This window comes from Lissotriton vulgaris, unplaced genomic scaffold, assembly GCF_964263255.1.
Source record: "Lissotriton vulgaris unplaced genomic scaffold, aLisVul1.2 SCAFFOLD_1502, whole genome shotgun sequence".
Classification (NCBI taxonomy): domain Eukaryota; kingdom Metazoa; phylum Chordata; class Amphibia; order Caudata; family Salamandridae; genus Lissotriton; species Lissotriton vulgaris.
In genome coordinates, this window is record NW_028244311.1 from 380418 (window position 1) to 404375 (window position 23958).

At 43.6% G+C, this 23958-nt stretch overlaps 1 long non-coding RNA gene across 1 annotated transcript in view; it reads left to right on the plus strand.

Moving 5' to 3' along the window:
* LOC147668105 (uncharacterized) overlaps positions 1-5837 on the plus strand; it is a 158825-nt gene extending 152988 nt beyond the window's left edge. Inside the window, exon 4 of the long non-coding RNA XR_015304159.1 lies at positions 5298-5837. This is a non-coding gene — a long non-coding RNA (uncharacterized LOC147668105). The remainder of the gene's footprint in view (positions 1-5297) is intronic.
* The last annotated feature ends 18121 nt before the right edge of the window (positions 5838-23958 follow it).

The following is a 23958-nucleotide window of genomic DNA, read 5'->3' on the forward strand; positions in this document are numbered from 1 at the left end:
CCTTGTGGCCGACGGCACTGAGGGCTGCCCCAACACCCAAGTCAAGTCAAGTCAAGGATTTGTATAGCGCACTACTCACCAAGAGGGTCTCAAGGCGCTTGAGGGGGGGGGTACATTACTTATCGAATAGCCAAGTTTTGAGTTGTTTTCTGAAGGAGAGGTGGTTCTGTGTAAGGCGGAGGTGGGTGGGGAGGGAGTTCCAGGTTTTGGCCGCTAAGTAGGAGAATGATCTTCCTCCCATGGTGGTTCTTTGGATGCATGGAATCGCGGCGAGGGCTTGATTGGATGATCGTAATTGGCGGGTGGGGCTGTAGAAGGTCAGGCGCGTGTTGTGGTATTTGGGTCCCAGGTCGTAGAGGGTTTTGTGTGCGTGGGTGAGGAGGTGGAACGTTATTCTCTTGTTGACGGGGAGCCAGTGAAGGTCTCTCAGGTGACCGGATATGTGATTGTGGCGGGGTATGTCTAGGATGAGTCGGGCTGAGGCGTTCTGAATGCGTTGGAGTTTATTCTGTAATTTGGCTGTGGTTCCGGCGTAGAGGGTGTTTCCGTAGTCCAGTCGACTTGTGACGAGTGCTTGGGTGACCGTCTTTCTTGTTTCAGTGGGGATCCAGCGGAAGGTCTTTCTGAGCATACGTAGGATGTTAAAGCATGATGATGAGACAGTGTTGACTTGTCTGGTCATCGAGAGGGAGGAGTCTAGAATGAATTCCAGGTTGCGGGCGTGGTCCGTTGGTTTGGGTGCGCTGCCCAGGGCCGGTGGCCACCATGAGTTGTCCCATGCAGAGGGGGGTGATCCTAGGATGAGGACTTCCGTCTTGTCAGAATTCAGTTTTAAGCGGCTGTTCTTCATCCACTCGGCTACGTCTTTCATCCCTTCGTGTAGGTTAGTTTTGGCCCAGAAAACACGCACGCAACTGGGGATTCATCCTCGACTAAACGCTCTCCATGACCAAGCAAGTCAAAGACGTCTCCTCCTCCTGCTTCAACATCCTCTGCATTCTCCGCAAGATCTACAGGTGGATCCCTACAGATAAAGGTTGAACAGTCACCCAGGCCCTCGTCAGCAGCAGACTCAACTACGGAAACGCCCTCTACGCAGGTGCCCCGACCAAGCTCATCAAACTACTGCAACGTATCCAAAATGCCTCGGCATAACTGATCCTCGATGTCCCACGCCACGGCCACATCACCCCCACCTGAGAAACCTGCACTGGCTGCCCGTAAGCAAGAGGATATCCTTGAAGCTACTCATCCACGCACACAAGGCACTCCACGAGACCGGCCCAGCCTACCTCACCAGATGACTTTCCTTCTACATCCTTAACCGCCAGCTCCGCTCCGCCGACCTCGCACTCGCCACCATCCCGCGCATCCAAAGAACAACCACTGGCGGGAAATCCTTCTCCCACCTCTCCGTCAAGACCTGGAATACCCTCCCACTGAGCCTACAACAGATCCAAGACCTGCTGACCTTCAGGAGACTTCTCAAGACCTGGCTGTTCGATCAGTAGAGGCCCCCCTCCCCAGCGTCTTGAGACTCTCACAGGTATGTAGCACGCTCTACAAATGGTTGATTTGATTGATTGTTACAATATGCAAGGCTGGACTGCTGCGGCCTGCCAAGCCCATTACGAGTTTTTCCTTCACCAGCCATTTCATGCTGAGCTTCTCACCTTGAAAAGGCTGGCGGAGGGTAAACAAAGGGGGCCCTAGCCATGGGGATGTATTCAGGGGGGCACAACATGTGCCCCTCTGTTTACATGCACCCCAAGTTCCAGGGCGTTCTAGAACTTCTTTTGCATTCTCATTGTCCTGCTTGTTTACAGAGCACCACCATGGAAATGGCAAAAGAAAAGCAAGGAAAATTCCAGCAGACACAAGTTTAACTCATAATCTGGCAGGCAGTCACTGCACAGCTTTGGCAGTGATGAGCGGGTGCAGATCCAGACCAAGAGACTAGTGTTGGCGGCATTTGCTACAGAATAGAGACAATGTTGTAAAAAGGAAATTATTGTTGTGTCACTACTATGTATCTGGCACACCTGTGAAACAACCAGAGCATCAATTAAAGGGATAACTAAAAAATAGAGGACTATCTAGGACTTAGAAGAGCGACCAATGTACTTACAGCATTTATTAACATAAGTTAGCTTGCTGTTTGATGGAAAATCAAAGAGAAGTTACCACTAAATGAGAGGACGTTTTAGCCAAATGCCAATAGAGTGCCCCAAAGTGACCGCAGCTACAGAAAATAGAATTGAAAAAAGACAGCTGTTGCCAGAAGGGAACCCAAAGAAAATATGAATATTTGAGTGCCAGTTTGTAATAAAGAGAAAAACAAGCATGAAAACGATAAAAGGATCCCCTACCTTACCTCCGCTACATTTGAAATACATAAGAGTAAGCGGTCCTGAAGAAGGTGGTTTGAAGTTCACCACCGAAACGTGCGTTGGCCTGGTTTTTCCAGCAGGCTGTATAACTATGGACATTTAAGAAGATTCATTCACCATGTGTTTCGATTTGCAAGCCAATTCGTAGCTGGAAACTGATGAATGTATTGTGATGTGTGTATAAGATTGGTTGGTAAGTTTTGATTACATGTGAGGTTTGTACGAATGTGCTTTTGGTATGGGGATATTTTTGAAGTGTTTTGCAGTTTTGTAAATATTTATTGTGCTATTTATCTTTGATTTGTTGACTGAATAGAGGTAATACCATGCCTCTCTGAACTCTTATATACAACAATTGTAAAAAGGGAATAATGACGGTTTGATTATTTATGAAATGTTATTGTGAAACCATATGGGGAAAAAAGAGATAAAAGAAACAAAATAATACATTTCTAATATGATGAAATAAAAGTATACACTTTTTATAAGATTAACTCTTGCATTCTGCATTATTGAGGGATAGCCCTATAGAGCCAACCTTGGCCGTTGTGAGTTAGTGAGTGGTCGATTGGGAGGTACATACATTTCTAGTTTTTGTTTTCCCCTTTTCTCCCAGACCACAAACATTTTGACCAAGGGGTACCTTTGATTCTGTTTGAGGTGGTGCAGAGCCAGCACAGCCCACCAACGTCGGAATTGGCCTCTTAGATACTAGTTGATTTTAAAGAGAGAAGGTTTCATTGGAGGATAAGCTCCATTAGAAGACCTGCTTGAGGTGTGGAGTCCTTGATATGCTGGAATCCCTGACCACTAAACAGTGCCATTAAATCCTTTCCCATAGTGTTTACTATATCTAGGTAAATATTGAAATCACCCGTCATCATGATCTAATATCCCAAACCTTGACACTGTTTCAAGGAAGAACTGCTCGTATATTTTGGAGGGTGTAAAACATTGGGATTAATCCTGAAACAGTTACACTTACTACTCTATAAAGTGAGCTGCTCAATGTGTTCGATACCTTTACCACAATTGGAGAGGGTCGTAGCATCTTCCAAACACTTTCTCTACAAATGATTGCAACAGGTAAGTAGGTGTTGAATTTTTTTTAATTTCAGTAAAGTGTTATCCAAAAATCATATTTGTGTGATGGCTAACATGAATCTCTGATGTCTAGTAACTTGGCCAACTGTAGGGCATTTCAACTGCTGACCTCACATTTATTAGGGCATAAGTTAACATACAGGTTAGAATTTGTATGCAAGTGTCCTCTGAAGGAAGGCAGGGACTCACTGTGTGTGGCCAACTAATCTTCTGGATTTTGCAAACAGAGATGACTACAGAATAAAATTGTCATTTAAAGTTTGGCAGATGCCTAATTGAACCAAGCTTGCAGTTCATCCTGTCCCCCGATTTAGAGATGTTGTAACTGCAAGGTTTCCAGTGTCTCAGCTTTGGTAAAACACTGTCCTGAAAGTCCATTTCCCATAGGACTTTTAGGTCACATGAACAGCAATATCACTCTATTTAGGGAGATGGGGATCCCAAGTGGTTAAAAATCTATAGACCCAATATGCATGAAGAAAGCTCATTGAACATCAGCAACATTGTTATTTTGTTCAATCAGACAAATTCACAATTTATGAATTTATGTAGAACAAATGGCCTGATAGATGAAATTTCCATTCGCAAAAACTTGTTGCAAATTCCACAGTGACTTGTTGGTGAATAGAAAAGAACTCTGCAAACCGAACTATGTACTAATATATCAGATTGCTAAAATCAAAACTCGGTCACAATACAACATTCCTCATCAATGTTTCAGAGGTATGTCTCAAAGTGCAACTCATTACAACAGTGTGGTGGCCTACTTGGTTCAGCAGACCACCATGTCGGTGATCTCATTTTGAAAACAGTAAACTTGTTTTTAAAAAATTACAATTTTACTGAAAGAAAATGGGGCTATATTTAAAAGATATTTTTTTTTGGAAAGTTCATTTGAGATTTGGCAATGGTCCGCAAGACTCTCCAACAAACATTTTTTTTTACATTTGCAAAGACAAAGGAATCCTTAGGGGGCCACTTCCCTTTTGCAAATATTTTGCCACCCCAACTTGGGAATCTGTAACTTTTCAATGTTTTGCAACTGCAATTAAAAAATATTGATACAGCCCTTAACGATTCGAGGTTTGGAAAGGAAGTCCTAGGCATGCCCCTTTCACATAGCTATTGGATTTAGGTTTCTGGCCAGTTACTGATTAGCAAAATGAATGTAGTGATTTTGTGTATCGTAGGCTTTGTTACAAAATACTTTACAATGAGGACTTATCAATCATGTTACCCACTCAGTAATTTGTAGTGCTTTCAGCAGAAGAGTTGCACTCACATCTGCCCTGAAAGAAAATATATCCTTGCCAACCTGGCAGGGATCTCTACACTTGGCGGTAGTCTTCCTCAGTGGAAATAAAGGCCATGGCCTCTGCTGAACAGGGTGGCCTGCGGGCATGTCACCAGGGTCTAAACGAGGCCCAATAACTAATACAACCATTGAAATATGTATGAGGTAATGAGATGTATTAGTGGGGATCGATGCTGGCCACAGGGTTTGATTATTGCTTGGTTCTGCCACTTACGTTTCTGTGCGTCAGCAGCATTCACTGCTCTTAGATCACTGAGGTTGCAGGGAGAAGCCACAGATGCAATAGAGGTGATTCAGTTAATCAAATAAGTATCACAAAAAAATGAATACAATCGAGCTGTAATTTGTCACCTTAAACGACAACCCTGGCCTTAGTTAATGTGCAAGTGCGTATCCTCTACTTTTTTGCGACAGTTCCTTCCATCTTTCTTTATGATGCTGCACACGCAAAAACAGGACAAAAGCTAAAAATGTTGTTTCATCCACAGCTGAACACGTGTCTTGCATGACCATGGAAGCGTGCCAACAGACTAAGAAATTTCGCACAGGTGAAGTGAAATGCTGCCAGACTGACTACTGCAACGAAACACTTTATAGAAAATCAATGAAGAAGGTGTGAGGAGAGCTTGGGCAATGCAATGCTTACTTTGAAGAAACATACAGTGTCCACATTGCTTCTTTGGAGCCTGACTCCGCGTGAGGGATGCCGGATACCAAGGCTGATTGATCTTACTCTACCTCACGCCACTTCCTCCCACCACACAATATTTCCTGTCGCTGAATCTCACTCTTGCTGGCTCTTTGTCATCCCTTCTTTTCCTTTAGTTACTATTTTCCAATGTCTCTCTTTTTCGCGGTTGCTCTTAAACAAAGTCTTTTGATGGAAAATAAGTTCCAGTCACCAAACCTCTGTCCTGGTGACCACCCCCAGCAACGACCTGCACCATTATAAGCATTGGGGGAAAAGCTTCTACTATACCAAGGTGATTTGCTGTATCATTATTAAAATCTTGGGATTTCCTTTTGAATTTGTCTGTGAACTTTATATGTACAGAAATATTTGTAGTTTCTTACTTGATGAGTAATATTTTATGTTTCTTTAAGGAACCACTGTTTGTCTTCCTGGCATTTACGTGTGTGTAAATGTGTTGGCATTTATATAGCGCACTGCTACCCGTAGGCGTCCTGGCGCTTCGACCGCTGCGAAACCCTTCCTGGCTTCCCTGAGAGATGGTCCCTTAATGGGTATCTCCAGGGTGCGACCAGGCATCCCCGGCGGTCTGGGGGGCCGTTAGTGAAGATGAGGCAAGCTAATGCCCAGAGTTGCCGAGTGTGACCGCTGATCAGAGTGGGCACCGAGGCGAGAGAATTATCGAGTCCGCTGACCCTGGTCCAGAAACCTGCCGCGCCGGGAATCGAACCCTGGTCCCGGGCCGTCCTCTGCTCTCGGGTCTGCCGCCTCTAACCAGTGAGCCACACTACTTCACCATTCACAACATAAATTAAAGGAACGAATAAGCATCTATTTAGCAGAGCACCCAGTAAATACTGAGGCTCGGGTTTGTCAAAATGTCACGTAACGCGGCAAAACACCTTGCTGTGCTGCACAAAAGGGAGCGGACAGTAGTGCTCCAGATTTAAAATTATATGGTGCATTTCTTTTCTCTCCATGCGCTGGTGCACTAAGGGCTGCCTGGCGCAAACACAGGCACCTTTGCACCATGGCAGGATTATTTTAGTGCAGGAAGAGACAACTTCCTGCACAAAGATAATCCTTTGAGGCTTTGTCCTCTGCCTATGTGCGCTGCAGAATGCCCAGGTTCCACCCATGGAATGCCACTGGGGCAGAGAAATGCAAGGCAATGCCTTGCGCCGCCTTGCATTACTCCAGATTTACCAATCAACTCAGGGTGGCCTTCTGTGGCTTGGTAAACCACTTTCTGCACTGTTTCGCCGGACCATGCAAACCGCAAGGGATTTTCACTTTTTACCTGTGGCTAATGAACAGAGACTATGTACTGTTTGACTGGCAGCCATGCAAATAGCAAAGAAACGTCACTACTCACCCAGCCTATGCATTATTTGTCACTGGCAGGCAAATTGCAAAGAAACTTCAACCGTTATCCGGGTGCTGACAAAATAGCACTGATCATGTATCATTTGGGCAGCAGGCATGCACACAACAAATACGCTTTTTTTGCACTATTATTTAATATTTACCTGGCTGCTTGCTAACCAGCAGAAATTATGTCCTGTTTGGCTGGTGGTGTATCAAGTAGCAATAAACGTTATTATTTACTTGGTCACTGACAATAAAAAGAAAGTATGAAGTGCTTGCCCAGAACCTTGCATATAGCATTGAAAATTAATTTCCTTATATGGTGAGGGGGACATTGTGCACTTTTCATTGCCCCTCTCAACCATATTTTTCCTGGCGGTGACGGGCATCGAAAAGCACCTGTATGTTGGATAGACATATAGCCAAATGCCTTATGGCCCTTACTCCATAGGGCCATCTGAGAAATTTCAAGATGGCGGAATTGGAGTAGTCTCGGCTGTTGTCAAACTACAGACCACTAGAATTTAAGTCAGGTGGAAAGACCATATTGTCGGTGGGGAAGGAACTCGACCACCGTTGCAACAGAGTTCCTTCTCTGACAACAAATAAATCAGTCCCTGCATCATTTTACAAAAAATGGAACATATGTAATTAAGCTAAATGTCAATATTTTTGTCAAATGCCTTTATAACTATGTTGGGCAAGTATAAATAATATATACCTAAATGACTCCAGTTATAATGACATTGCTGATCAAGTCTAATTCCTTAAAAAATAAGTGAAAGGGACAGTGGATTAAGGATATATGCTACATCCTCTGATTTTCAAATATGTGATTCTTAAAAGGGTTCCTCTATGATTTGAATTTTATAAACCTGTTGACATAATTGGTGTATCAGACTCACGGGTACTGATCATCCTTTTGTTAAATGTTTAGTAGGTTTTTTAGCAAATATGGTAGCACTGATTTCAGATAGCCAGCACTCGAAATACAGATTCAACAAATATAGCCACGTAGGTTGAGTCTCTGCATCTTTTCTATTTTCTGTATGTAAATGAGACATATGCAGTCTTTCAACAGGCCACTTTCTGTGTCTCGTAGATTAACAAGGACATTATTCTTACTTCTCTATGTCGGTGTTGTGGTACATCTTGTAGTAATAAAGAATTTGTTGGTGAAACGTACAGAAACTTTTGAAATGGTCTTAGAATAATCATCATGAGAGGTTGACAGATTAAAGAAGTGTGGTTATTTCATTATTTTATTGAACTCCCAAAAGCAGAATAGTTTAAATAATTGGAGAAAAATCTCCCGGGGATAAATGAGCAATGATGCATGTTGTCTGCAAGTACACCACCTTTTTGCTTTTCTGCTTGTGGGGCTCTAATGACAGGGGAAACAGCAAAAATGAACCCAATATGAGTGAGATTGAATAGTAGCAGCAGATTAATGTTGCACGGACACAAAACTTTTGATCTGTGTTGCAGTGGGGAGATTAGCTGTTAGGTGCACAAATCCCAAAACAGTGATCTATTTCCTTTGTCATGTATTAAAGCTCAGCCAATGTGGTTTACTGGCACTGAGTGAATAGTGGAGTACATTTGAGCCAAGCTGCGTGTTGCACATGTTGGTGGCACTACTGCAGTACAGTGTTTTAGTCCCTGGTGTGCATGGGGCCTCATTTATGAGGCCTTGCGTCAGTTTTGCTCTGCTGATGCGTCACTTTTTGTGACGCATCGGCGGCGTAAAACATGCGCCTTGTTGCGCCATATTAAAAAAGTGACGCATCAAGGTAGATGCGTCACTTTTTAAACCCCTGCGCCACATTATACCTGCGTCAGGTATAATGTATGCAGAGGGGGCGTTCCCCCGCAAAAAGCCTCGTAATAGTGACGCAGTGAAATCTATGAGATTTCACTGCGTCACTTTTAGGACGCTGTTGCGTCAAAATCCTGCGCCTGCCTCACAGCAGGCGTAAGACTGACGCAAGCCCTTTCACATGGGGCTTTCCCCATGTGAAAGGACGCATTGCTGGAGTTGCGTCACTTTTGTGACACACTCCAGCAATGCGTCACTTTTGCGCTTACAGATACTTCAGAAATACTGACGTATCTGTAACTCCTTGCGACATGATGCGTCATACATTAAATATGACACATCATTGGTGTCGCAAGGAGTGCGCAGTGAAAAGTGACGCATCGCTGTTTTCACGCAGCGATGCGTCACTTTTCATAAATAAGGCCCATGGTCTTTTGCACATTTTTCTTCCTCAGCATACCTCATTGAAACCAGTTGTAGTTGATGGCTGAGGAGAAAGTTGCCAAAGTATTCCCTTTGACACATTAGGTTTCCACCTGCTCTATTAAAACACACTTATGTGCCGATCCTATTTTGCTATCAGTCATTGAGGCATTGGAATCAGATGAGAGGGCTCACTGGCCTGGAATAAACAAAACAACTTTGACCATATCATACTGGACTGACCAGTGATTCTTTGCCAGAGAATCCAAGAAAAGGAATTCGACAAAAGGAAGAAACACTTCTCCAGGATCAAATTACTTTGTATTTCAAGATTTCGTTAGTGCATCTTGCCCCTAATAAAGCTTCAAAGCACTTCTGGGTTGTCACCTGAAAAGCAACAGTCTTTGCTGTGAATGGTTGATGTTGTGTAGTCTATGTGGGAAACATTAGGGCTCAGATATATGAAGCCATTGCATATTGTAAGGCAACGCATGACCCCGCAAGCCTTTAAGTGAGATTTACTATGCTACGTAGAGCCACCTTGTTTGCCTGCGCTTAGCATAGTAAATCTTAAGTAACGAAAGGCAGTGCAAGTCGCTGCCTTTTGGTACTTTCCCCGGAAAGGCATATCATTGGTGGAGCGTGGGTGTTCCCACACATCCACCCGTGGTTTTTGGTGCATTACCACATTTACTAACACAAGTAAACCTGGGAATATGTCACAATGCTATGCCTTCCCAAGTGAGTGTACGAGCTGCACTCAGTGCAACAGTACAGGGAGAGAGCAGGAATGAGACATATCTTAGTAGATATGGCCCAGTCCTGCCTTCTCCCTGTCACATAACAGAGCATAGCAAGGTGTCATGGTGCATTACTTTCCATGACTTGTTCATAAATCTGGGCCTGGGTATCACACGTGAGGGTCATAGAAAACGTGGTTGTGCTCAAGCATGAAGTGAAGGAGAGAGTTTTAGTATGACACACACCATCGCCTTGGTGGTTCTGCTTGGCTGGTAGGCTGTGGGTTTGTAGTCTGGTTTATGTGAAAAGTATTAGGTATCAAACAGGAGGATAAGAGAAATCCTCATTTTATTGACAACAATTTCAAGGGCGCACTTATGCATGGATTTGACAGAAAAGTGTATGATGCATGGCGTCAAACATATGTATGATCATCTGTGTGAGAATCCCTCCAATAATAACTGCTGCCCATGCATTAGTTCAGAATCCTTTTATGTACTGCTGACATAAAACAACAACAACCCTCCCCATGTAGTCCTCGCCATGATTCGGGCACAATACAGACAATCAAAGATATGCACCTTGATCCTAAACCATTATAGGATTATAAAGAAAACATATGTATATTGAAATTCTAGTCCTTTTTTAATTTTGATAGATATTTCACACTATACATCAGTTGTATTTCTGGGAGAAAACTCATAGAACACAATAAATAGCTCAGAACCCAGAAGTCAGCCAAAAGCACAAACTGGTATTGTCTAGCCCATGTCTATCTTAGTGAAAAAGAAAGCCCTTTAATCTGACAGCAAAATTGAATTCTACACAATTCAAATAGGAATACGGTTACTATGTTGCAAACTAATTAACACATCTCAGTGAAGCACATCACCTCTGTGATGCCCTTTCTCAGCTCTAAGAGTCCTCCTAATTTTTAGGATGTGGGACTATAAAGGCAGTGTTAGTCATCACAAGAACTACTGGTTGAGCCTTAAATTGCATGAAATTATACTATCTGACCAACAACACAACAACCCTTCCCATGCAATCGTCCTCATGACTCGGCCACAGTATAAACATAGAAGTAATACAAAGGGATCCAAAGTATCCTGGTCCTAAACAAATTACCTTGTTTACATATTTCACAGTGACTGACTCAGCTGCTCTCCTTGGTTCCATTTACCTTACACTATTATGGTACTCAATATTATCTAATAAAAACCAGAAAATGCTTTCTAAAAAAAGTTGTCACTATAGTTACTACTCTCCAGGTACTAGGCTATTTGTACATCATATTAGACTTGAAATCATTTTTGTCTGAAATCAATTCTTTATCAACATATAGATTGCTAGATACAGGTATATATAAAAAAAACTTTAAAGGAACATATATATAAAAAATACATCCCCGTCATATTTCAACTCACCTGTTGGCATATACATTAAGTAGCATTGTATCCTCACATGTAAAGCATCAGATACATTTTCAATTTATAGACCTGACACGTCTCTACAGCAAGACTAGAGGGGGTGAATCATTACCAAATGAAAGAACCAATGCCATAGAGAAGAAAGGGTGATTTTCTTTTGATAGCTTTTCCCATAATGATTCAATGCCAAATTGTACTCCTTTACCAAAACCTTGCCCCCCTAGTATCCTGTTCCCTAATGGAAGAAAGACAAATTGAAAAATAAAATACACATTTCTATAAAGAGAAGGTTATACACCAAATTTTCAAAGTTGTCAAGAATCTTCGCCACATATTTTCAACCTGTACCATTCTGTTGTTGACTTTGTAAATCAGTTTTTCAAGTCTCGCTATTTGATGGATATCCTCGAGCCATTTTTTATACATTGGTACATTAGTGTTATTCCATAATCTCAGGATTCCCATTTTCCCTATAGCCAGAGACAATGATAACATCTCCGTTTATTAGAGGTCATCTCCGTTAGAGTACATGTATAATGTGAGATCATTATTCTAGCGGTAAATTACGATATTTCTTCTTACTCCCTTGGAAGTATGCCCAAATCTGTTTCCAGTAACATACCTGTCACAGTCCCAGAATAAATGCACTATATCTCCATCATTCTTTCCACATTGTTTGTATCCAGAGTATGGGCATATTTTTGTCCCATGACATCTTGCTGGGAACCAGTGCTATCGGTGCAAAATCCTACAATAGCAAAACTTCATCCTTGCTTCCCTCGGTACTCTCTCGTGCTCTTCTAACAACACCTCTCGATAATCATTTTCAAAGTGTCTTTGTAAATGTGTTTCCCACTATGGTCTCATTACTCTGAAAGTATCTTGACAAAAGGCATTGGTCAATCATAAGGGAGTGAAGTCCCAATAGTGCCTTTGAACTCTTTTCAGGTATAGATATACTTCTGAATAAAGTATGACACCACACATATGGCATTTTTCTCATTTCATGTTATAGGGTTTGCACCAGTTCAATATGTTTCTATATTTGAGTGTATGGAAAGTTATATTCAAGGCAGAGGTCTAAACATGTCTAAATTACCCATCTTTAATCAAATCTGTCATGAAGTTTATCTTACAATTCTTCCATGTCTTCCAGCTGATTTATTCTCCCTCTGTGCTAATTGATATATCAGGCCAAGGAAGGGCTTGTAAATGAAGGTATCCAGAGACTCTGAAAACTATATGAACTCTATTTGAGGCTTCCTGAAATGATTGTAAAACTGTATTTGGCTCCACAGGCCTAATATAATTGATTGATAAGACCTCCCATGACCGCTGATGATGGCATTCTAATAATACCCACATTGGTGCTAATATAAACATTTTGACCATGTACACTGAATTGGCTAATTCCGTGAGTGGTAACCTCAGACTTCCCATTATAGCAGCCACATGTAACTTGAGTCATTTCAATCTAGGTTCTTCCCCAACCCATATGAACAACTGGATATTTTGTATCTATTTCAACACAGAGGAGTCATCAAGATCAGAAGAGGTCAGCATTCCATATACATAATTAAATCTGAGTACCATGTTAATTTTCACTACTTGTAATTTCCCCCATCATGATAGGTTGAGATGTTGCCACCTTTTGAAGACTGGCTTTGTCTTTTCTGTTGCTAGAGAGATATTGGCCTGCACCATGTTTGCCACCCCCCCGTTAATATAAATACAAGGTTTTTCAAGAGATGCTGCTTCCATTTAAAGGATAAGTTGCTGAAAGAAGACTGGGTCATTGTTCCCAACATTAGGAGAGCTTCACATTGAGACCCATTAGATATGTAGCCAGAGAAACTTACAAAATGCTCAATCAGAGCCATCAGAGCTCCTACAGATCTACTAGGATTGGTGGCATCAATATATTGTCTGTGCAAAGAAATTCCTTTTGTCCCCCACCCCTGCCCACAGTATTTACTTCTATAATCTGGTATTCCTGTCTCATGGCCGTTGCTTGTGGTTCGAGTGCCAGCAGGAACGACAAAGGTCATGGGGTCCGCCTTGTTGTATTTGGAACTAAGAAGAGACAAAACCTCACACAATCAACATATACTGAAGGATATAGAGACCTGCCTCTGACCCATGTTAAAAAGGTTTAGTCAAAGCCCATCGGACCTATGGAATGGACAAGATATCTACATTTGACCCTGTCAAATGCCTTTTCCTGCATCTAATGAGAGAAGTTCCTTCTCGTCCAGTTCCTCTCTAACCTGCCATAAAAGATGAGACTGTATCTCTAAATTGATAGTTTAAGAGCTTCCCAGGACAACCCCTACTTGATTAATGTGGACCAGGGAAGTGATACATTTTCGCAGAAAAGTTGCCAACATTTTTTGCTAGACTGTTAGCATCCACATTTATGAGTGATATTGGCCTGTAGTTGGCACATTCTAACAAATCCCTGTCAGTTTTGAAGAGAAGGGGGTTCTTGATTTATTAAACTCAAGTGGTTATCTGCTTGCTTCAAGGGCTTCTTGAAAGCTTTTGCATAGCAACGGAATGGGTAGGGACTTTGTGCAGTTGTAAAATTCTACAGAATAGCTATCTTCCCCAGTGTCTTTCCTGCTTTCATATCATCAATTGCTTGTACAAACTCTTCTTCAGTTATATTAGCATCAAAATGTTGAGCTTGGACCCGAGAAAGCGTTTGTACTACTAGTTCCTTTATAAATGTGTCCTTGTCTACCTGTGGACCTGCAGCTTCAGATCATAGAGCAATTTATAACAGTCATGAATTTCCTGAGCAATGTCACATGGCTTTGTGAAAAATACCACCTGTTTATTCCGGAAGGTGAGAATTGTTCTGCTGGCTTCTAGTTGTAGTTGCTGGGCAGCCAGCAAGTGACTAGCTTTCTCTGATCTTTCATAATATCTCTGTCATAATAGAAACAGTCCCTTCTTAGCCTTTTCCATATAGACGCCATTCATTTAATATGGGACCTTAATCAGTTTCCTGACAATATGTGGATCGTGTTAGAAGGTGTAAGTCAGCAGCGGCCTCTGCAGGTAAGAACGATGAGGCGGTAGTGGCTAGGTGGGGGGATAGGATTTCGACAGACGATGATTAGGAAACATTAATAATTTATTTCATTTTCCTTGGTATCATCCTTCAAAGTCCCCCCACCGGCCCACCACTCTTACTTGCCTGGGCCGCAGCTCGTATAAGTAGCTGTACTGTTTTTGACCCTAGCCTCAGTAGGTGTGATTTTTACCTTTTGGCTGATTTCTTGGCTATTGCTGAATCTCGCCCCTAATTCATACTTTCCCTGCTCCCCATACACCATAAGGAGATTGAACAGAACCCTCATTCTCATCCAAAAAACATTCGACAGGAGTGAGTAGTTGGTTTTGTCCTCAGGATCCTTCTATCAGGAAATGTTCAGATGGCAGGAGCAGAGAGGCGGGGCTATTAGGCCTAGACCCAACTTAATTTCTACCATATCATCATTGGAAACCCTCCCTGTATATTCATATCTTCTGTCAAAAATTGGGTATCTGGTAGGCAGAGGTATGCATCCTGTCCAAGCCTGAACCACAATAGTCAGGGTAAGTCATAAACACACCCTAAAGTTACCTGTACTCACCCTCTGGTAGCTTCGAACAGAGCAGTCAGGATTAACTTGAGAAGAAATGCATAACGTATTTGTGCAACACATCAATTAGTAAAAACGCCACACAAAAGGGCTCCACACAAGGTTAGAAAAATAGAGCTTAATTTTATAAATGAAACAAGAACAAAACGACAGAAATCCAATAGGTAGAACTTGTGTTGTACATTTTTAAAGAATAAACTGTAAAATAGTGCTCAAAATCAAAATGCGCCAGAAGGGGCTATATGGTCATGCCTGATAGTGACAAATTCAGAATTTCAAGTTGACAGAGATGGAGCACATTCTGACTACAAGCAGCAGGCTTGGCCCGCTGAACAAAAGTACCTTGGTAGGAGATGTGTCGATGAAGATGCGAGGTGCAGTCAAAGTCATCCTTCGTATTGAGCCACGCAGTGGACAACATGTGTCGATTTTCTCTATGCAACTGAGATGATGCGTTGGCTTAAGTGCGAGGAGCTGGTACCGAATGTGATGCACAGCTGCTACTCCAGCATATGGTGATACATTGATTACGAGGCGATGCGCTGGTTCCTAAGGGTATGCGCTGGGTCCTCTCCAAGCAACAAAGAGGATGTGGTGGTTCTGATCAGTCTGCATGAGTTCTAGATGTAGAAACACAATAGGCCTCACTTCCAAGGGTCCAGGACTGGGGTGGCACCACTTGGTAGGGCAGACTCACAGCTTGAAAAGTCCAGATGCAGATGCAAGTAGTTGCAAGTCTTTTGCATCCATGGTACTTCAATCTGGGGCAAGCCAGTAAGCCCCTGGAGGCACTCTGGGTTCAAGTGATGCAGGTTCGGTCCTTCTCACCTAGACAGGAGAACAGCAAGCAGCAGGGCATCTCAGCAAGATGAGAGCACAGCAAGGCAAAAGTCCAACAAAGCAGCAGTTCAGCCGAGTGGCAGTCCTTTCAGCAGCACATCAGTTCTTATTCCTGGCTGAGTGGTCAAAGATCCAGAAGTGTACTCAAGTCATGGTGTCAGAGGTCCAGTACTTACGTCCAGTGGTGCCTTTGAAGTTGGGGAGACTTCAAAGAAGACTTCGAAGTGTACAGAGGTCCTCCCTTCACGATCTGGCTCCAGACTCATTACAGGGGGGGGGTATGCAGCTCTTTCTGTGTAGGCAAGACTTAGCCAATTCATGTGTAAGTGTGAGGCTGTGCCCAGCTCCTCCCTCTCATCTCCCAGGATGGCTCATAAAGCCACAACTAGGGTACTTTTGTATGTGGTTGTCTAAGGGGAAACACACATTCCAACTGTCCCAGAGCTCAGACTGAACAGAGACAGGCAACAGGCATCAAATGGCTAAAGTAAGTAAATGCTGTCCTTCTAAAAGTGGCATTTGCTAAACTGTAATTTTAAATCCATCTATAAGTTGTGATTTTAATTATTAGTCCAGTGGCACTAAATGTGAAACGTCTATCTCTTCGCAATTAAGCTGAAAAAATTTAATTAGGTAATCTCAATGTTATCCTACGTGACAAACAGGCCTTGCAGTAGCGAAAAACGGAATTGGTTGTTTTTCACTTCCAAGACTGTAAAACTTAAAAGTACATGCCCTACCAATGTATAAACCACATTGTGCCCAGCCCTGTGGGTCATACATTCCCAACTTTAGGGGTACCTTATCTGCGTGAAAAGTGAAGCTTTAGACCTTGCAAGTGGTTTATCTTGCCAGGTCAAAGTGGCAGTGTAACTGCACACACAGGTACTGCAATGATATGCCTGAGACATGGTTAGGGAACTACTGAAGTGGGTGGCACAAGCAGTGATGCAGGTCCACTCTTGCATTTCATTTACAGGCCGAGGGCACATGTAGTGTACATTACTAGGGAATTATAAATAAATTAAGTATTCCGAATGGGTGGGAGCCAATGTTACCATGTTTAGAAGCACATTAGCACTGGTTAGCAGTTGTAAAGTGCTCAGAGCCCAAAAGCCAACACAAACTAGGTAAGAAAATGAGAAGGAGAAAGCTAAAACGTTTGGAGTTGACCCTTCGGAGAGAGCCATTTCCCAACAGCTTCTGGCTTGTATAGTAGAGCATTGGAGGTTGTTAAAAAGTTTCAATCCTTGTGCATGTTCCATGGACACAGGAGGTGAAAGCTTAATCTCTTTGTCTAAGCTGTGTCACCTCAGCTGACCTACCAGTGTGAAGTTACAGATTATGTTCTTCAGAAAGCTGTAGTTTTTGTCATGTTTGAGGTCTGGCTTATCGGAGCTGTCTATTATTGGATCAGGACTGACATTCTGATCAACCCCAAATATTACCTTTCTCTTACCAAGCGATGTGAGTCATCTGGCTAACTCAGAGAAAATGTCTGACGTATCATCTACAGTGGCATAGATTGATCCCACAGTAGGAAAGGTGTAACTTATATACAACTTAATAAACACATATCAACTACCCTCCTCGGTCCAAGTGTATTGCAGCCGATATGGTAGGTTTTCATGTATGTTAATGTTAAGGGGTATTTATAGAGCGCACGGCTACTCCGTGGAGTGTCCCAGCGCTGAAAAGTCACCCTTGACAGAAAACAGTATACAGCCTTAACCTACAAAGTCCTCATTACTGATGGAACAACCATATCTTAAGTAGGTGCCTAAAACTAAGGATATCTTGTTCTTGTCTGAGAGATAGAGGCAGACTATTCCATAGTTTTACAGCTACCACTTGGAACGAACGTCCCCCCTTCCTAGTCTGAAAGAACGTAGGCACAGACAACAAATGTTGGGTCGATGACCTCAGAGTCCTGGCTGGGGTATAGGATATAATTTTATTTATAATGTACTGGGCCCCGCTATTATGGAGCGCCTTGAAAGCCAACATAAGTGCTTTCAATTAAACCCTATTTTTCAATGAGAGCCAATGCAAAGATTTCAAGTGAGTGGTCAAGTGAGGCCTGGGCCCGACCAGGGAAATAGTTCTGGCGGCCGCATTTTGAACTACCCGTAGGCGGCCCAATAGATAATTTGGTAGGCCTAGGTATAGCATATTTGCATAATTCAGCCTTGATATGATCAAGGCTTGGACCACTGTTTTCCGGTGGGATAGTAGGAGCAGCGGTAGAAAGTTTCTCATCATTTTTAAACGCCTAAAGCACGTGCCGGCTACCGATTGAACCTGGGGCTTCATGGATTGGTCATAGTCAAGTAAGATTCCAATATTTTTCACGGTGGTGACTGGACTAGAAGGTGGAGACTGATCTTGAGGCCACCATTGTCTCCATTCGTCCCCCTGGAGTGTGACCGAAGAAGATCATTTCAGTTTTGGCAGAGTTACATGACAGTTGGTTTTGTCGGAACCAGGTAAACACTTTCGTCAAGCATAGGTTGATTTCATTGTTGCTAAACACCTCGTCCTACTCACATATGAACAACAACTGGGTGTCATTGGCATAAGATATACCTTTTGCTCCATGTTGTTCTGCTAGGGGTGGCAGTGGGGCCATATAGATATTAAATAGAGTTGGACTTAGAACAGAGACCTGTGGCACTCCAACATTCAGCGGTGGAATGTCTGCTGAGAAGGGGGGACCAGACGGATTGCTGTCGGCCTTCTAGAAAGGATGAAAGCCACCTGAGAACTGTGCCCCCGATGCAGCATTCATGGAGTCTGCGCAGAAGTAACCCGTGGGGCACGGTATCAAAAGCCGTATCACTATTGCCTTACCTCCTCTATCTAGGGTAGCCTTGATAGTCTCAGTAACTTCCAATAAGGCTGTTTCTGTACTATCATTCGCTCTAAACCTGGATTGACTCGGAGCAGAGCATTAGTAGCCTCAATGAAATCAGTAATGACCACATTCACATACTTCTCCAGCAGCTTGGAGAAGAAGAGAAGCAGTGATATTGGTCTGTAGTTGTTAACCACTGCTGAGCCCGCTGAGGGTCTCTTTAAAAGAGGGAGGATTTTCCCCTGTTTCCATCTCGACTGTACCTTTTCTTCTAGCAAGGACAAATTCAGGATGCCACTATTTTCGCAGGGCATGGATCCGAAGGCGAACCAGATTTAAGAGCCTTCATAATGTTAAGTGAGGTGTCCAAAGAGATAGAGGGGAAATCCAAAAATGTTTCCTCAGGAGAGTGACTTATAAAGTCTGGCGTATTGCTCTGACTAACTAAGGACGGATTGCAATGAATCCTGGATAGGCTGGATTTTATCAAAGAAAAATTTTGCAACCTGGTTCGTCCATTCGTGGTTAGGAACAAAAGGTCTTTGTATGACGTTAGGGGATGCGAAGTCTTTGACAATTTTAAACAGTTCTATACTACTATTCCCAGCTTGTCCAATTTGCATAGTGGATCAAAGTTTTTTCTCCATAAACACTCGAGGCATTTACATGCACTTTTACTTTTTCTTAGAGCTTCGGTAAACCATGGGGCCGAAACTCTTCCCTGTACGGTGACACATCTTGGGCAGGGCAAAATACAGTGTCCATTTCCAAAGCCAGCGCTCCAGAGCAAGTTCCACATCCTCTACGGAGCCTTCACAGGGATGGGATGGTGTTTCAATATTTCTGCGGAATAGTCAGGCATGATCAAATTAAAAGATCTACATTCTTTAGCTCATTGAATACAGTAGGACTGTGCCCTTCCCGGGACCTTTTTTAGCCCAAACTTGATCAAAAATGGTCAGACCACACGATGGGAAGGGGATTGGCTAATTCAATCTTACATGTTGAGAAGATCTGATCTAAAATGTGTCCCTTTTTGTGCGTAGGGGACAACACATATGGGGTCAGATTAAAAATACTAAAAGATTCGCACAAGATTCTTATAAGTATTGCTATTCTATTTTTCCTGTGGTTGACAGCTGTGACCTTTGGTTTATCCTTCTCTTCACGAGAGCATGCATATAAAACATGACCACCCAATTTTTACACAGCTTTTCCCAATCTGACTTTGTGAACTGCATCTCTTGAATCAGAGCTATGTCTGGTCTTTTGTTGGTAACAAAAGACAGCATCTTCTTTCTTTTCATGTAATGTGTCAGACCATTTACACTTATAATTATCAATGTGAGTGGTTGTGTTGCTTGTGGCATTTTTGTCCCAGTGCCCAGTAACAGAAGCCCTGTGGTGGACTGGGTCCAGTGAGCTGCAGCGAGCACGGTTTCCTAGGAATATGATTCTTTGCAGAGAATGTACCTGCCTCAAATAACCGTCTTGTGAAACACTCCAACTAGGGCAGTTGATAATACTGGGGAGGGGGGGTGAGCTTTGGAGGAAGCATGTCTAAACCTAGGGAATGTGGAGAGTCTGCTGGAAAAAGAATTGGCTATCTATTTGTTATACAGTGGGGGTTGCTCGGAAGGTGGGAACGGAGGTTGCAGTAGGGGTGGGTGAAATTTGCGTATTCTCGCTACACAAAGCTCTGCGAAACAGTAAACAAATCTCTGCGAGCACACAAAAGTTCTGCAAACACGCAGAATTGCTTGTTTCACCCGTTCAAGATGCTTTTCTCCTGTTCGCGAACGCTGTTTGCGTGCTCGGGGAAAAATATCTCCCGAACACGCATTTTGAAAGTGCGAACAAGCACAAAATTCCTCGAAGCCGTGGATCTCGGAAATTTTGGCAATTCTGCGTTCACCGCGGAACGTAAAATTACCCAAATTCCGTGAACGGAATGGAATTTACCACCCAGGCCTAGCTCGTAGTCCACTTCTATATAGTAAGTCGGACCTCTTTAGCTAGTGTGTGTATTATAAATCTGTAGTAGAACTCAGCATCACATTTCAGTATCCGGGAAATGTTGCAAAGAACCTTTTCAAGAAATGATTGGCCAGGGGTCAGGATGAAGTCTGCGCCACCAATGCCACCGGCCCTGAAACAGAGGCTTATCTCCATTTTGCGACACTTAACAGAGAACCCACAGAAAGAGAAAAAGAAAGGAAGAGAACAGAAGGCTCTATTCCAGCAACATCCTGGAATATTTTTGACCCCATACTAACGCAATTCCTCTTTTCAATGGAGGGAGTTCCAACCATTGCCTCTAATTTATCAACACATAAAACACTATAAACTGTAAATCCTACATCACAAATCATAAACTATATGTGCAATTACAGGAACAGAAACACCTTCACCAGAAATACTTAGTTAGGTGGACGCTTCATCCATAGTTCCTTGAGTCAGGTGGGAACAACATTCGCTTCAGCCACACCACGCAAGCCCCATGGACGGACCACCACTTCGTAAACTTCCTAGTCAACAAACCCACGCCCCCCAAACCTGCACCCTGCCCTCTGTGAAGAATCTGGAGCAAGGTCACCGAAAAGCAGCTCATCTCCACCCTCAACCGCGATGCCCCTGCCACCTTGACCAACACCAACCTCGCAACCAAAGAACTCCACAGATGGATCACCAACTGGGCAGACGAGCTTGCACCCCTACGTAACTCCAACAGACAGTGCCCCAGAATAGCCACCTGGTTCACCACCGACCTCCAAATAGCCATACGCACCTACAGATGTCTTGAGAAGAACTGGGGAAACCGCAAATCCTCGGAAGACCGATCCACATACAAGAACACCATGACAGAATTCCAACACATCAGATCCACCAAAAGGACCTTTATCCAGACAAGATCCTCACCAACTCCAGCAACTTCAAGAAACTCTACAGTGTCATCCAGGAATTCACCAAACCCTCCAGCAAAACCACGGACATCACCCCCTCCCAGGACCTCTGCAACAAGCTCGGCTCCAAGTTCCATCTAAAAACCAAAGGTCTCTAGGACAACTTCAATAACCAGACACTGTACTCTGAAACCACACCCTCCTCCAGCATTGCCAGCCAGCCCACAATCTCTTTTTGGACACCAGTCACCACCAATGTTCCCTCTAATTGTTTTGCTCCGTGTGCGGCAGTGTAAGGTCTCTGGGCACTACAGCCAAGGCTATGTGTGTCAGGAAGCCGACCACGCGTGTGGGTGCAGCAACAAATATCAAGTGAAGGGTGTGTGAGTATTCATATTAATCGCAGCACCAGTCATGTACTGCAATTAACATGAATACTTTCTCAGAGGCACACAATGTGCCCCACACAGGGACAGCCTTAGAGCTGGTGGCGGCCTGTGTGACAATGTTTTTTGGCGCCCATCAATGACCACCTCTGCCAGTGATTCCTCACTATTACCCTTCAACAGTGCCCCTCAAGTCTCCACTACAATACAATAGACACACCCATTTAATACATTTCTAGACCAAATCCTAGCTTGTGTAACACCACAAGCATTTATGGTCATTAAATGGTGTCAAAGGCCGAAGCAGCGTCCAGGGATGCCTCTACTGCATCTTCTATGATCGTACCTGCTCTATAAAGTACTGTGTGCAGTCTGCGGAGGTTAAGAGGTGTGTTTCTTGCCAGCATGAACCCGGATTGATCCGGGTGAATCAGATTTGGGGGAACTAATAACAGACATTGGCAAGGACTTTTACAAGAATCTTAATTTTGCAGTTAAGGAGCGAGATGGGCCTGTATGAGGAACACTGATCGGCGGGTTTACCCGCTTTGTGGATAACAATGATTTTGGCTAGCCTGTGACTTTCAGGAAGAATTCCTAACTCTCTACATGGCAGTGATGAAAGGGGCGGTCATGCCCGCAGTTAGCTTAAATAATTCTATGGGGATCCCTTAGGGCCAAACGCTTTCCCCCCATGCAGATCATGGATGGCCCTCTCCACTTCGGTCACTGTAATATCCCGGTCTAAGTCAAGATTCTCCTCACTTGTTACCACTGGCATGCAAATATCATGTAAGAGGGAAGAAGCCTCTTCCTCTGAATGGGTCATGCTGGAAGAGTACAGGGACTGGTAGTATCTACCAAATGCATCTGCGATGTCTTGTGGAGCTGTGATTTGGGAGTGCGACTCAGTGGCAATTTCAGCCACAACACGCCGTGCCCCATCTCTGTGAGGCCAACAATTTGCCAGCTTTGTCGTCTATATCATAAATCCTGCTAAGGGTAGCCCAGTATTGCTCCTTAGCCGCATCCGTGGCTAGGTCCAAGAATTCCTTGGTTTTAATGCAAAGCTGTTGGTGCACTTCTTCCAAGTCTTGCGATCGAACTACGCGTTCCAGTTCTAGAATTTCACCTGCGATACGCCTCACGGCGGCCACCTTCTCTTTACACTGCCCTGCAATTTGTCCCAGAACCACCCCTCGAACAACAGATCTTATAGACCTCCCAGAGCGAGAAGTATGATCTGACTGACCCCAAGTTTTCTTGGAAATACAGGTCGGTTTCAGCCAGAACCTTATCCCAGATGGGGGGGAGTCAAGTGCCACCGCAAGTTGATTGGCGCCACATGGCCAACAGAGGGTTCTCCTACCTCCATTCTACACAGTATGGGGGAGTGATCAAAGTGTCGAAGTTCTTTGACAGTGTGAAGATTGCGTGTAAGTGTGAGCACATGGTCAATACGCGACATGGTGCTATGTGTACTCGAAAGATGTTTGTATTGGAGTTCCTCTGTGTGTACGCACCTCCAGACATCTGCCAGATTGTGTGCCCCAAGAAGCTGTGAATCTGTTGACACAATAGTGGCAGGTCTTTCTGGGGCTAGCAATCCAGGGAGTCTGAGACAATAGAGTTAAAGTCCCCACCAATCAACAAACACCCATCGGGAAGGCCCAGGAGTTGGTCGCCGAGATCAATGAAGACTTGTGCACCATCTGGAAACCCCATCATGACAGGGCCTTACAACCCTTGCCTAACAAGTGGGTCTCCTGCAGAAACACAACATAAGGTAAGTGTTGTTTCAGGAATTGGAGAACCACCCCTCTCTTTATTCTGTCCCCCAGCCCATTCACATTCCATGAGAGCAAAGTAAGTTTCTGTCTACTCATAGTACCCATCAGTCGGACTTAGAGACGTAAGATACTCTAGTGAGGAGCGAGCCAGGGGGAGTACACATATGGATTTCCCTACGCAGCTGAACACTATGGTCAATAGGAGTGTTGCTAACAACGTGTCTACTGCAATTCAGATCTGAAATCGAAAATAC